Consider the following 15,314-nt stretch of genomic DNA (forward strand, 5'->3'; position numbering starts at 1 on the left):
CTCAATATATTTTATGGTTTTGATTTCTACTTCCTCTTTGAGGGGAAGAGTCACCACAAATCTTTTTTTCAAAGCAATGAATTTTGTACTAAAAAACAGTATTAACAACAACTGTAACACACCTTTTAACAAAGAATTAATCACACTGAGCAGTGAGTAGTTCATTCTATAATAACAGCTGGAAACTAAGATGATATTGACATACCTTGAGGCTAACATCATTTATTGACCCAAGCTGTAAGTTCACAGTAAGGTGAAGTCAAGAATTTGCTTCACTAAGACAACTTTCATACTTAAAATGATTTACAGTGAGAAAAACAGTGGTGAGTCATTAAATAGTGGCAAATGAAGAAAATTCTAACTGTCATATCTATTAAACAGCTGAGCACCCTAATTTCCTTTAATACCCCCAAATTCCAGTAAGTCTTGATTATTTTAAATGAGAAAGCCAGAATGTTCTGTTTCTTAAGGAAGTATCAAATTACTCCATATTAAGCCAAGTATTATATTTGAAGTTAATATTGCTTTATAATTTTTAGTCAACAATTCTGCTTAGAGTGTGCATATTTTATAATTCAGGAGTATCAAAAACATATATAGAAAAACAACTACTACTCTAAAGGCAGAGAAATACACTTTCTGGATTTATTTGAAAAGGTTTGTTCTGAGCATACAATTGGCAGTTGTGGCATTCCTGGTGCTGAAATATTCTCATTTTTAAACTAGTTCAGCAGACACTAGAATTTAGGAATTTGCAGTCATAGGACAACTGAGTGATATCAATGTTTTATTTATTGCATAGATTTACAATTGAGGATTAAAACTTCTCTTTGAAATGCCTAATGGACTCGGTCTACTTTGATTGCCTCATGTGTGAACTTGAATTATCATTATCGTCTTTAATTATTGGTATCAAAATTGTATACAGAAACAGTTACAATAATGCTAATAGGTAATAGAAGCCTATTATGTGCTATATTCCTGTTTATATACATATTCAACTAATACATTTTCTCTTTGAGCCATTGCATTGCACTAAACCCTTATGTTCTGGTAATAARCTGTCATGCTTTTAATGATTTTTTTTGAATCAGAAAACTCCAGACTAAAGCTTTTCCATCATGTCTTTTACTGAATTAAGAGATCATTTTATTTCTGAAACACCAAAATATGCAACTTCAGAAAATTTCCTTTTAAAATTAGAATGATTAATAATAAAAAATTATATTTAATTCATCAATTTCTAAATATAAGAGTTAAGTTTCACTCTAATGAGATTAAAATCTAAAACATTTTCCTAGTAAACAATCATAAAGGGCAGGTTCCTTATACTCAGGTAGAACATCAGCTAAAGTTTGTGTGAGAAACAAGCTGATCTCTGGTCTGGATTCAAAAGTTAACTGAATGACAACAGAAATACTAAGGAAAGGTGAGTATATTCTCCTCTCTACTACAACAAAATAAATTCAGATGAAAAACTTCAATGTATAAAAGTATTATTTATTTAAATCTTCTATAATAATGATTTGAATGAACTATTCATTTTATTTGCTGAAATAAAACTCATGCAAGGCCTTTGCTGAAGTAAAATGGCTATAACTAGAAGTGAAAGAACTTGAAAAAGACTTAAGGATATCAGTTAATACCACGCTGTCAGGCACCACAGCAAAAGTAATTGTAAATTCAGGATGTATCATGCATTTTGTAGCATAAATATTAGTATACTTCCACAAAAGGAAGGAAATTATTAATTATACAACACAGACAGGAATTTCCATGAAGTACTATATTCAGTCTTTTTACAGATTGGAGAGAAAAAAAGACCCTCATTTAAAGCATTCTCAGAAAAGACTCTTAGAACAGTGAACGGAGAGCTATGCATACAAGACATGGCTCATTAATCTCGTAAAATGAAGACCAAGAAGGAATAGGTCTCTCCTGCAGAAATATTAGGAGCACAAGAGGATGTCAAATAATGTCCAGGAGAAAAAAATCCTTCATACTTAGAATAACAATGGCACCAAACTTTTTTGCTTTAAACTCAACCTGATACAGTAGACAGTTAATGAGAAACCTTCCACTCATTAGAGAAACGAAAATCCAAGAAATAAGAAATGGCTTTTTAAATAACAGAAATTCTGAGATAGATACTACCTTTACATAGGAAAACTCTAACTCAAAAGACACAGACTTTCAGGAATGAAATGCTTTATAGAACCTGAATTCAAGGTCATCTCCCTCTCCAAGAAATCCCCCCAATAGCTATTTTTGTATGTTTAATCACTTTTTTTTTTTTTTTTTTTTTTTTTTGGACTATTACTAAAAAATAAGTAGTATTACCCAGAAAAGTCTAGGATAACAATCTTTCACATACTGATATCTGCTTATTTAAGAACATTAGTTACAGTAAAGCATCCTGTTATAGTTAAGCATGTATCTGTAGAATAGAAAAAAAAGTGCTGCTGGATTGGAGTAACAGGCTGACCTCCTTCTCAAAACTTTCCCTCTGCCTTAAAAGTAATTTTGCACCAGCTTATCATAATAAATAAGATGCAATACAAGGCTGTTTTCCCACAGAAATGTTTGTTCATGCCTCAGCAAAAGAAAGCACCATAACAAAACTTATAAAATGACTTCAAAATTCAGAGTAATTCTACACCACTGATTGTTTTCTTATYGTAAATTTCACTCAAGTCTCCAAAAAGAGTGGAAAAAGTAATAATACATCTTAAATACTTTTAAAAAGCATGTCTTGCTTTCAGAAATGAACATAATTAATTATTATAAATGGCAAAAAAAGTGGTGTGTCATTGGACGTAAATAAATTCCTAACAGACTTTTTATATGTTTTTACTATTCTTTTCTGTCATGAGTACTCAGGTCTGGAAACACATTAGCCAGTTAGATTGTAAGCATTTTTTTCTAACAACCTATATTAATTTGTTTCAGGGTTTCTTGGGAGATCTTCCTATATTTTTTCCTTATAATTCTTTTCATTTTAAGGCTTTCTTAAAGATATTTTTAATACTTTTATTCATTCAAAAAGAAGTTCCTCCTTGCCTTTTCAATTAATATTATTTTTAAGACAATTTCCTAATTTTTCTAGTCTCTWGAAAGTTTGAGTCATGGTACGATTAAAAGTAGCTCCAATCACAATCTCATTTTAGTAAACACTTGAAAAAAAAACAGAAAGACATTCAAGTTTATATAGGGCTAGGTAGAGATGGATCCATTATCAGTCATCCACATTTCCTTTTGAAAAGCTAAGTCAGCTGCCTAGAATTAGCAACTAGATCTCAGAAAAATAGATGACATAGCGAGCCCTTTTCGGTTCTGCAGCACTGTTTGTAATACTGGAGATACTTTAGAACATAATCTTGTCTCTTTCCCAGGACATTAACTGTTTCCTTAATATTACTTTACTACTACATTTAGTGGAACCTTTTAAACTCAGGCTTGCCTTCATGCAGTAAAAAAAAAAAAAAAAAAACCCAAAAAAACCCCCAAAAAACACATTACTTGATCTTGACTTGTTGAACTAGAAAAATCAAGGATCAAGCGCTCTTTTCCTCCTGTACTTTCCYGACAAGAGCTGCTAGATATCATACTTAAACATGTACTGCCACCTGTGGTTCAGGCAATGCCTTTAAAGTGACTGTACGTTAACAGAAACAGAAATATTCTTTTGCTTTGAATTCGAAAGAAAATCTTTAAAGAGTATACCATCTGGAGTACTAAAACAAGTAGAATCCACTTTTAATTTGGTACTGCAATGTCTTGTTCAGAAATGAATACTCTRAGTCTTTTAAAAGTAAAAACAAACAATCCGCATCACTCACGATGAGAAAAGTTTAATCAGCAGGATATCTCACAGACAGAAACAGCAGCCTAACATGCAGATAGAAAAGTGCAGTACCATTTTACTGGACTGACTCCAAACAAAGTGCTTCTATCTAATTATTGTAAACAAACCTATATATTTTGTTCAGATTTTTCATTAAAATATTAAAAAGTATTACTACAGAAAGCATTAAATCAACACAATTACAATAACATCTGTGTTGGTATCCAAACTCATATCTTATGATGCTTAGCAGACCTTAGATCTGCTCTTTGCTTTGGGTTTGTTTACTTATCACCAAGCTGTTGGGACAGTCCAGTTACTGTCACTGAATCTGCTCTTTTATTGGGTCCTCTGATGTATCTTGAGTAGAAAAAAAAAAAAAAATGTGTGCATATGAAAACAAATTCCAAAAAGAAAGCACATTAAAATCAATAATAAATTCATTAGAACTTATTATTTGTTAATGACAAATGTTCCATTTCAGGTTGCATATACATCAAGTACTGCTGCTGGYAGCATCTGAATCACTCAAATCTCATGACCTACAAAACTAAATAGAAAATGTATAAGGACAAAATTCCATTTATTAATGCAACTCCCTTGTGAGAAGAATTAGAGAAGCAGATGAAAATGAGAGAGGGAAAAGAAAAACACACCAAAAGCAAATAACAAATTCTTCTGCTTTTAAAGTCAAGGAGTAAGTCAGAGCTTGTTAGTGGYAGGATGACCTCCAAACACATCTTAAGATAAAGAGTCACTCTTACTCTGCTCCAAAGCTATACAGTTTGGGATAGTAAAGACAGCACTGGCAGGGTAATAAACATTTCACCTTTTCTTACCACTAATAGGTGGCCATGAACATAAGGACAAATCTATAAATTCTGGTCATGGCTCCTTTTCAAATCATCCCTGCTCTAAAACTGTAAAAAAGCGTAGCTGAGGAGTCTTGCTGTGCTGCATTTTTGGAATACAAGGGAAGTGTGTGCATCTTTCTGTATAGTTAGAAAAAAAAAAAAAAAAAAATCCTTTCCTCCTCCTGCCGCAGGCCTTAACAGGGGATTAAGGTTTTGCTTCCAGTAAATAAAATCCTTTTGGCATGCTATAGGATAAAACAAAGGTTATCTTTGAGGTTTAAATGTCAAAAAGACTTTGAATGTTCTGGTTGCATATTCCAGTTCGGGCATAAGTGTTAGTTTATGTTTTTTTCTTCTGAAAAAGTTTCTTGTTAAATCTCTTGATACGCGTTCAGAAAAATAAGAGGAAATGATAATATTTATTTCTTTTGTCCTCTCTTAAACATAAGCTTTGAGACTCTAAATGCTCTGGACAATTCCATGACATAATATTTGAGCCACTGTTTCTAAAGTTTTTCGTGCTCTAAAAAGAGGAGGGGGAACGCAGAAGGAGAGGACAGTGAGAAGAGAGGTCTTGGTAACGTGTGCCTAACATTCTGTCAAAAGCCATTTTACTGAAATGTGCAATTGCCTGAATAATAAATATAATCTTAACCCACTATTTTAAATCAGAGATCAATACTATTTAGCAAGCAAATGATGAAGATGAATATATGTACAATGATCTTTGTGGTGAAAGCTGCAACTTTTGCTACTTATTTGGTATTTCCCAAACTTACCAATTTAGAAGATATGGCATTAAATAGACTTAATGGTACACAAAAACATGCTCTCATATAAAGCTAATTTCTTCCCTAGAAAGTAGGTGTTCAGATCTATAATGCAGACATATTTATTCTAGAAAAGAAAGAAGAAAGAAAARGTGAACTTATACTTCCCTTGTAATCTGATAACTTGAATTTGATTCTGTGTGTTAGTTTCCAAAGAAAATTCAAATTTTTCTTTTAAAGTTTTGATATCAGGTTATTTGGATAGTCAGAGATAAGATATGCCGAAAGCTTGTGGATAAAAGAGGAGCAAATGTGCAAATTTCTTCAAACAGCAGAACCGTTTCTTGCCAAAGCAGCTGAGGCCACTTAGGAATGTAAGCAAGCACCTGAAATAGGGCCACTAAGAGGCACTCATAACTGCATAATTCTGTGGAATACGTGATAACATTTTCCTGCTCAAATTTAAAACTTCTAAAGGCAACACAGAAATGGTGTGCATTGTGTGTGAGTGTTTATAAAGCATATATCTATTTATCTGCAGATATTGCAGTCAAAATTAGTATTTATTTTTATGACTTGCATCAGTTTGAGGTTTTGTTACTTATTGTGGCTGGAATGCTCCTCGCTGTGATTACTATCATATTAAATCACAGAATCACAGAATATTCAAGGTTGGAAGGGACCTCTACAGATCTAGTCCAACCTTCCTGCTCAAGCAGGCACACCTAGAGCATGTGGCACAGGGTGRCATCCAGGCGGGTTTTGAAGACCTCCAGAGAAGGAGACTCCACAACCTCCCTGGGCAGCCTGTTCCACTGCTCTGTCACCCTAACAGTAAAGAAGTTCCTCCTCACCTGGAGATGGAACTTCCTGTGCTCCAGCTTGTGGCCATTACCCCTCGTCCTATTGCTGGCCACCAGTGAGAACAGCTTGTCCTCTTCCTTCCTACATTCTCACTTCCTGAACTTATACATATTAATCATATCCCCTCTCAGCCTTCTCTTCTCCAGAGAAAACAGGCCCAGCTCACTCAGCCTCTCTTCGTACGAGAGATGTTCCATTCCCTTAATCATCCTGGTTGCCCTTCTCTGGACCCTCTCGAGAAGCTCCATGTCCCTCTTATACTGAGGAGCCCAGAACTGAACACAGTGCTCCAGGTGCGGCCTCACCAGAGCTGAGTAGAGGGGCAGAATCACCTCCCTTGACCTACTGGCAACAATCATGCAAGGCATTTCACATATCATATCTGTGACTCTACTTGTATTTGACCTTCGTTGTTGTTTGGCTGTGCATGGACCAATGGCATTGAAGGCATGTTTCAATCTGTCACTATGCGTTAGCTTTTATGAATACTATATAACAATTTTCCACTAAGTCATAATTGGAAACGGTGATACTATCATGACAGATTTTCAGCATGCTCTTCCTAGCTATTTTTAATAGAGATGAGCATATCTATATGTTAGATTAAATACTGAGGCCAGAAGGGAGCATTAGGAGGTGCTTTTATAACAACCTTCGTGTTTCTTCCTGGTTTAAAACAGATACTCAGTGCGCTGCATTCATCCAGGCACACACAGAAAGTGATGGAAAGGTATCTTCATCACTTTGCCTAGCCTCTATAACCACAGCTATTTTGCCTAGATTTACAGTAGAAAACAACATCTAGATGAGTAAAGCAGAAGAAAATAAGTGTCCTTCTGTCACAGGTAGATGAGACTCTGCTTGGCACTGAAATACACTCCTTTTACATACAATCATTTATTACCATATAAGTAGTTAAGGAGAACAGAGCAGCAAACAAATGTAATCTCTAACGCAAGTTTAAGATGTGCTATGATTCAAACTGTATTTCTTAACTCTATCACAATCTGGGTCAGCTTGAAAGCTGAGAGTCTGCACTGTCTCATCTGAATCTCCATTAATTAATATGCTTGCCAGAACTTATTTGTTTGATTTAGGCAATGGTCAGTGGCCCATCACAATTCTGTGGGTTTCTTTCATCTTTTTCATACATATCTTTTATTGTGTGTTATATGTCCATATGTTATATGTCCATATGTTATATGTCCATATGTTATATGTCCATATGTTATATGTCCATATGTTATATGTCCATTCTGGTAGCGTTTCTTATGATCTCTCATGCTTTATGTGTTTCATATGTGTGTGTGTGAAAGGGAAGAAAAAAAGGAAAAAATGTATTAATAGGTCTCTGACCTATTAATATCAGAGACCAGCTATTCAGAAACTCCATACATCCTTTTAAAATTTTAAGTAAATTCACGAAGCTCTATGCAGCAGAATATAGAAAACAGAACAGACTTCCAGTCAAAGTGCCTTTATATTCATACAGTAAAATAATAGAATATTAGAAGGCATAAGTCTGGACTGCTATCAGAGACTAGGCTATTAACTTTTTATAATATATGCACTCTTTAGAATGCATATAACCATGCTAAAGATAAATTCAGGAAAGATAAGTAGGTGTTTAGTGTCCAAAAGTGTTCTATAGGTCTTTTTGTTAGTGAAGTCTAACCTGACAAAAGAAAATATCAGCAATGCTGCCTTCTCAGGTTTTGTAGCATCTTTCGAAAAACAATTTCCAGTTCCTTTGCTCCCATAAGATCTATAAGAGTTTTGCTTCAGTGTTTTTGTGGGAACGACACCATAGGTAGCATGAAAAAGAAAAAAAAAGATACTAAATATAATAATCACAAGTAGAATACATGAAAAAAAGGAAGGTACTCGACAGTTCTCAGACAACATAYGAGCACTGCATATAAGAGATGTACTCATAAATATAGCATTTGTGTGAAATTCACTCCACAGTATTTTGCCTTGTTTATCTTTTGCAGAGCAAGCCTAGCAAAGCTACTGCTCAGTGTTTGGGGGAGTTGTAAACAAGTGTTCTCCTAACTCTGTACTATTACTCATCTTGAATGACAGTAAACAACTTTTTCTTCCAGCATAGGATTATTCTAAGTTCAACGTCAAAATTAATCAAACTCTCTTGACTAATTAAAATTATATATTATCATCCTGATTGCAATCATCTATCAAAGATCATTTCCTCCTGCAATTTATAAGGTACATAATCAGTGAAAAAGAACAACAAACCAAAAGTTTACAGAACCAAAACACTAGCTGAAAATTATGTGTTATATAAAATTAAGTGGACAAAAATAGTCTGGCACTTACAGGGAATCCTATGTATATGTCATGCCTTTCACAAACTCAGGTGAGATCTTTCCACAGCCTAATTAATACATGTTACACTTTTCATTGCCTGTTATTATCAGTATCCTAGTGTAAAGATGTAATCTTTAAGGTTGGAAGAAAAATGACATTCTTAATAATTGTATTTCTGTTAAGCTTCCAAGCTTTCCCTTCCCTCTTCCTCCCCCTTTTCATATCCTCCCCACACACATTGTCTTTCAGCATCACTGATTTAAGAAATCAAAACCTTTAGGATGTCTAAATTGGAAGCAAGTGATACAAATTCACAGAGATTTTCTGTAGAACTTTCAGGTTTCTTCACTTCTGCCTAATGTATAGGCACCTATCTTGTCCTTATCTGACCGTTGCCTCTTCATCATCTGCCAGAATGTGCCCTTCAGGTTTGTTATCAACTGGGAAGTGAACCAGATGGTCTTAACCAGCCAACCAAAGATAGCAGTGATATTGAGAAATAGCACTTTTATTTCAGACTCGCTTCAAATACGAACACACCAGGAATGTAGAAATATGACATTCAGTAGTGATGCATTGAGTTTCTGTTGGGCTGGATGATTTTCTATTCTCTCCCCATGTCTCCAGGATATGTTTGACCCAATTATAGCTCTGGACCTTAACTCACTAAAATAAAAGGCAACAAAACTTCTATAGATGCAATTTTCACTCCAACTGCCTAAATCTCAACAAAGCACTAGAGAAATATAGCAATTCATTAGAGTTACCTAAACATCTAGAATTAATTGGTAAGCATCATCTGAGTATTACAATGAAGTATGTTGTATTACCTCTTCATGGATTGCTAACTGGCTTATACTGTCTAAAGACTGGATTCTCGAGAAAGGGCAGAAAGGAAGAGAGAGAACTGAAGGGATGCTTGACATAACATGCAAGGTATTGCAGAGGGAGCAAGAGATTCTTTCAGAAAGAACACTTTAATAGAGGATTCAAGAAATCTTTTATAAAGATTACAGAAAGTTTTCCCTCCCCCGCCCCCACCTTCTCATTGTTAGAGGGCTTTAAGGCTTTAGGTCCCTGGAGTAAAAGAGACTAGAGAGAGAGGTATGGAAAAAAAAAAAAATCTAATTAATGTTTTGGATGAGGTTCAACTAAAAAAATATATAATTATAACAAATTCTTAGATTTTTACTAGGACAACACCTGATTTATAATTTCATAATGAAATCTTTAGCAGGACAATCTCATTTTGTAAATAAATTATTTGTAATAGAGGAGAATTTTAGTAAAAAGTATCAAACAATCAGCATTTAAACTTGGAGTAACTGCAAAAATAAATATATGCTTTAAACCATTTTTTCCATTTATAATTTTTGTAAACTCTTTTGACTTAAAATTTCCTTAGACATAATTATATAAAAGCATTTACATATGTGTAGATGAACGCATATTTAATTTTTTCTGCCTATGGTAAGGGGAATAGGAGAAAAATAGATACACACACAAAAAAACAATTTCTAAACACCATTTGCTATTCCAGAGGATATTTTCAAGGCTAGGTATAAATAGTGAATGGGTCAACCACAAAAGGTCATGTCCATTTAATTTCATGGAGATAAGAAAATTGCTGATGTGTCAGTGAAAAGAATCTGAGTGCTTAAATTCATCTTTTCTCTGGGGTATAAATAGTGGCTTTTTAATCYCATCTATTTGTGGTAGCTAGAATGCAGGCTGTATGATAAGCATTTAGTAACTGGCCTCTCTTGATACATGTATAATTCAAGTTTGGTGTCTTTATTTCATATATTTTATAACATCAGCAGAATGAATCCAAGCTTTAAAGATATTTTGACTTTCTACTATCATTACGTAAAGTATATCTTGGCCTAGAAATATTTCCTAAATAGATGCAGACTTTGAAGTTGCATTCAGAAGCTGAGTGTCGCATCCAGTGCCTCAGAGCTCAGACCAAAGCTAAAAAAAAAAATCAGAACTTTTAAGATTTCAATACAAATTCTGTAGCTTGGGCTAATTCATGCCACTGGTCAAAAAGAAAAGGGATTAATTCATAAAGGAGACTGAATTAGCTAAAAATGTCCGAGATGGATCATGTTGCTATGATGTAATGTAAAATATTGCTGAGCAGAAAAGCAGTGACATAGATTGCTGATGAGAATTCCAAATATTAGGAGAAAGGGTATCAGTTTCTTCCCAATTTTGTCACCAGGGAGACATAATAAGGATAAAAGATATGGTTACTACATCCCAATTTCCTACACTCTGCAACATACTATCTTCATTAATATTATATTTTAATTTTGTAGAATATTTTCTCTGAAGATATTAAACCTTTTAAAAAATTGAACTTTTTTTTAAAAGATATCCATGTGATAGCCTGTTTTGTAACCATGAAACAAATATTGAAATTAAGAAGAAATTGAAAGTCATAAGTCTAAACTTTTCAAATTCAGAAAAAAAAAAAAGGTATCTAAACTCATTTGACATCACCTAATAATTTAGTTCCATTTTATGAAATACTAAGCATCCACAGTCTTTTTAAAYTGGAAAAATCAGGTCATTTATTCAGATATATTTAGCTGATTGAATTCAAACTGTTTGGTCTCAGTGAATTGCTTAAGATACATAGCAAATTAATAACAGATGAGAATAGAACCCAGGTGCCTCAGGCATCAAATTGTTTTTCTATGTTAAATAAAAGCATCTTTCTGCTTAACACAGCAATGAATTTCAAATTAAAAAAAGTCCTGTTTTAGCTTACCATGAGGCATCTGGTAGATGCAAATTGAGCAGCTCACTTTGTTATTCTAAACTGATATTGGAGGAAGGAATTAAGCAAGATTGAAGAAGTTATATGTTCACATAAACTGCCCAAATACTACAAAACTCTAAATAATATATCCAAGATATGATTTGATATGCTTCATAGATGGGGGGAAAAAAAAATTCTAGGAGCCTGTGACTTTTAGGCATCATTTTTGGGAATAAGAGGCAGGAAAATCAAGAAAATGGAGCAAGATGGAGCATCTGCCACCAGCGTGTCTTCTCCCACAAGATACACAAGTTGAAACACAAACACATAAAAAAATCTACAGTTTAAACTTGCACATATAAACAAAGAGGATGCACCTGGACATCACATYTCCAAAACAATCATCAAAACCAAATAAGTGACCAAAATCTTGCCAAAAGAGGAGCCAGGCATTTGCCACCTTAACATTTACTCCTTTCATCATCACTGCTGCCATGCTGCCCATCACCACCAATCRCAGGTCCAATCCCCTGCTACACAGCCTTCCATCCTCGCCTATTTTAAACTATCTTTAAAAATCTTATCTTTTAAAATATAGCTATTAAAATTTACAATATATTTTTCTTCTACTTCCTTCTACTATTTTCTTCTTAGCATATTACTACATGTATATAATCTGGCCACACTTCCTTAATGCAGAGCATTTGATTCATATTTAGGCAYCAAGAAATTCTACAATCACAGAAAGAAATTTGGGAAAGTGATACTTGTGTGTGTCACAATAGTATTAATACCAAATAGCAGATATCACAAGAAAAAAATAGGCAACATGCACTCAAYTCAAGTTTCCTTTCTTTTGCCTGTATTAAAATACTCTTGAAATAACTAAAAAATAGGTTGAATATTTTGAGCTCCCAAAAAACTCTATTCATTGAATATGCATGTAGAATTCCGCATCAATCCACTAATTGATAAGTTAGAGGAGGAAAAACGTGAAGATCATATCCTCTTTCCTTATCAAGAGCAAACTCCTACATATGCATGTCAACTATAATGCAATCAAAATACCAGTACTGTGACTATATACACCAGTATAAAAACACCCAAGTGTAAGCTATACTGTGGGAAAGAAAGTTAATCTAACCTGGTACTTCACTGGCAGTAACCTGTGTATTGGGACTTTTGAACACATTTATACTTTTGTGAACAGTGTTAGGGAGTTTCAGTATTTATTATTGCATATTGTAGGGAAGAATGTTCCTTTAGCCCTTCTAACACAAAATTAAATCTCTGTCTCTGCTCCCTCCTCCTTCCCTTCCCTCTCCCTGCACTTGTGTTGGGGAAATTTAGAAGTGTTTTTTTTCTTTTCCCCATGGTATTCATGATTTTACTTTCCCCTTCCCATCATCTAGTTTTGCAAAGAAAAGAAGCCTAGTCCATTCAATCTCACTTTGTACATCCTTTCCATAAGTTCATCATTTTTCTGGCCTTTTCTGCACCTTTTTAGCTCTATTGTGTCCTTTTTGAAAGAGGTGACTAGAATTATATGCAGTAATCTAGACTGTGATTCATTCAGAGACACAGTTATGTAGCCTGTTTAGTTCTCTATTCTTTTTCTAATAATTGTAATATTCTATTTTTTATTTTTTTTCACCACTACTGAAGGTTAAGCTGGTATTTTTGTAAAGGTATCTCTAGAAACTCAACAAATCAATTTCTCATGTAATTAAAAAAAGAATAATTTAAATCTCTACAGTTATATATGCACAGCCTGCTTTTTTACCCATGTGTCTTATTTGGCATTTATTGATATTGAATTTCATTTACTGTTTTAGTATCAAGTCAGTCAACGAAAGATTAAATCTTCACAATAGGATTTAGATTTTTTCGAATAATTTTAACCCACCAACGTTTTTGTCAACTTCCCACCCACCCCTTTTCTCAGAGCATATGTGGATAGACTGAATAACATATATTCCAGCATATATCCCAGAAACATGCAACTGGGCATTTATCTCGGAGCACAGAACAGCCTGAATACATTGCCTCTTTCGGACAAACCCCTTCTTTTAGTATCCTGCAATAAAGCTATACCAAAATTTCCCGTAAAATTATTAGCACTGATAAGTAAGAGTTCTGAGTATTTGAAAAAGAATATGACCATCAAATCTGGAAAAGAAGTTATTTAAATCCGCAGGATAGCTTTCTCAAACACTTGTTTATGTGGTGCTATGCCAAGCTTCTTGCTTTTGTATATAACATCACTGTCTCCTCATAGATCATAGAGTTTCTAGGTTTCCCTGTGTGTTCAACCAAAAGAGTAAAGATCAAAATAAACTGCTCAGGGCAAAACAGTGCAGAACAGTATGGTACATCTAGCTCAGAAAGAATTTGTCCATAATCAGATAACATTTCATGATACATTTTCCCTTGCTRCAAAGTAGAAATGAAGGAAGAGGTTTAAATATAATAGGTTGAAGTATGCATAAGAAAGAAAATCATTTTTACAACATGAGAAACATCAAAAAATGTATTACTAGTTTAGTGGAAGAAAATCAAACCTGAGCTACACTTGCGACTTTACTATTTTCATTAAGTTTCAGGAGAACTTTTGTTTTCATGAAAGTTTTAATGTACATTTTAACTACACTCTTGTATTCACTGTATTATTCAAGAAAGGCAGTTTGTATACTGTACCATACCTAATATCACCTTTTCTTGTCACTTATGCTACCCTAAGTTACATTTAGGTTGGTAAATTTTTCTTACTTTTAACACGTCTTCAGTCTTTCTGGCTTTTCCCTGAAACAGTAGCTTAAAATAACAAGATGTTTCACTACTGCAATTGTGGGAACGTCACCAGCTTGGCTTCAAATTACCACTAAGGTTTTCTTGAAACTTAAGGTCCAGGTGTTCCAGAACATTTACACATATTTTAAGTATTTCAAACTGATATGAATTCAACTTTCAAGTCAATTAAGTCTCATTTAGAATGCACGAGTAAATAATTAAGTTACACCCAACAAGGAAAATCAAATCATAAAAACGATATAGAAATTAATCAGTCAAAACCCTAGCAACACGAAAGAGACCCAAGAAAAACATTCATCTACTAGTCAACAAACAGAGAAAACTGTAACAAAATGAAKGCCAGCAGGCTTGCATTTTTAGTTAATGACCATACGAGTCACACCTGCCTTGGGTGGGGTTTTTTTTTGTTGTTCGTTTGTTGTTTTTTTTTGTGTGTGTGTGTGCACGTGTGTTTGTGTCACACGAGCCTTCAGGTGGTGGTGAGCATAATTAACACCAGGCACAAAAGTCTAAAGCTATCATACAGAAAGAACAGATGAAAAGGAATTCAAGTATTTTAAATGCTTTCAAGTTGTCTGAGACAGGTACTAATGCAACCACTGCRTATTTACTAATGCAGCACAGGTGAGAATTGAGTTTGAGTATATTGCAATCTGTCTGCTGCAATTCTAGGTTATTATTTTTTGCCTAGAGCAACTTCTGGCTGGCCTCTGTGAGCACTGATTGTGTACAGATAGCTGCTACTGGAGGACTTCATGCTCTCATTCCAAGTGGGACAATCTATGTGTGTTTTTCATCTTTGCTTAAGATTCACTCCTTCAAAATTGCTAATGATATAGTTGTGCATATGCTGCAAGACTTTCAGGATAAACACAAGGCAAATTCAAACTTGAAAGTAGTCCTCTTTGATACTAGATTGCTGAAGTGGGTGCAGCTCTTCTGAGAGTTTTTAAATGGCAGCTGAAAAATGAAATAACTGTAGCACTTCCAYGAAGGAAGCAAGGAAATGATTTACAACAAATATTGATTTGCAAAGAACAATCCCATCTTTCCTCCTGTGACAAAGTGAAGGG

The 15,314-nt window shown here is 34.2% G+C and overlaps 1 long non-coding RNA gene across 1 annotated transcript; it reads right to left on the bottom strand.

Moving 5' to 3' along the window:
• Positions 1 to 10,564: 10,564 nt before the first annotated feature.
• On the bottom strand, positions 10,565 to 14,497 carry LOC112943592. The gene is made up of 2 exons (XR_003248628.1): positions 14,200 to 14,497; positions 10,565 to 10,634 (listed from the first exon to the last, which is right to left on the bottom strand). It is a non-coding gene; the product is annotated as an uncharacterized LOC112943592 (long non-coding RNA).
• Positions 14,498 to 15,314: the final 817 nt, after the last annotated feature.

This window comes from Nothoprocta perdicaria, unplaced genomic scaffold (genome assembly GCF_003342845.1).
Source record: "Nothoprocta perdicaria isolate Ctin4 unplaced genomic scaffold, notPer1 scaffold_15, whole genome shotgun sequence".
Lineage (NCBI taxonomy): Eukaryota > Metazoa > Chordata > Aves > Tinamiformes > Tinamidae > Nothoprocta > Nothoprocta perdicaria.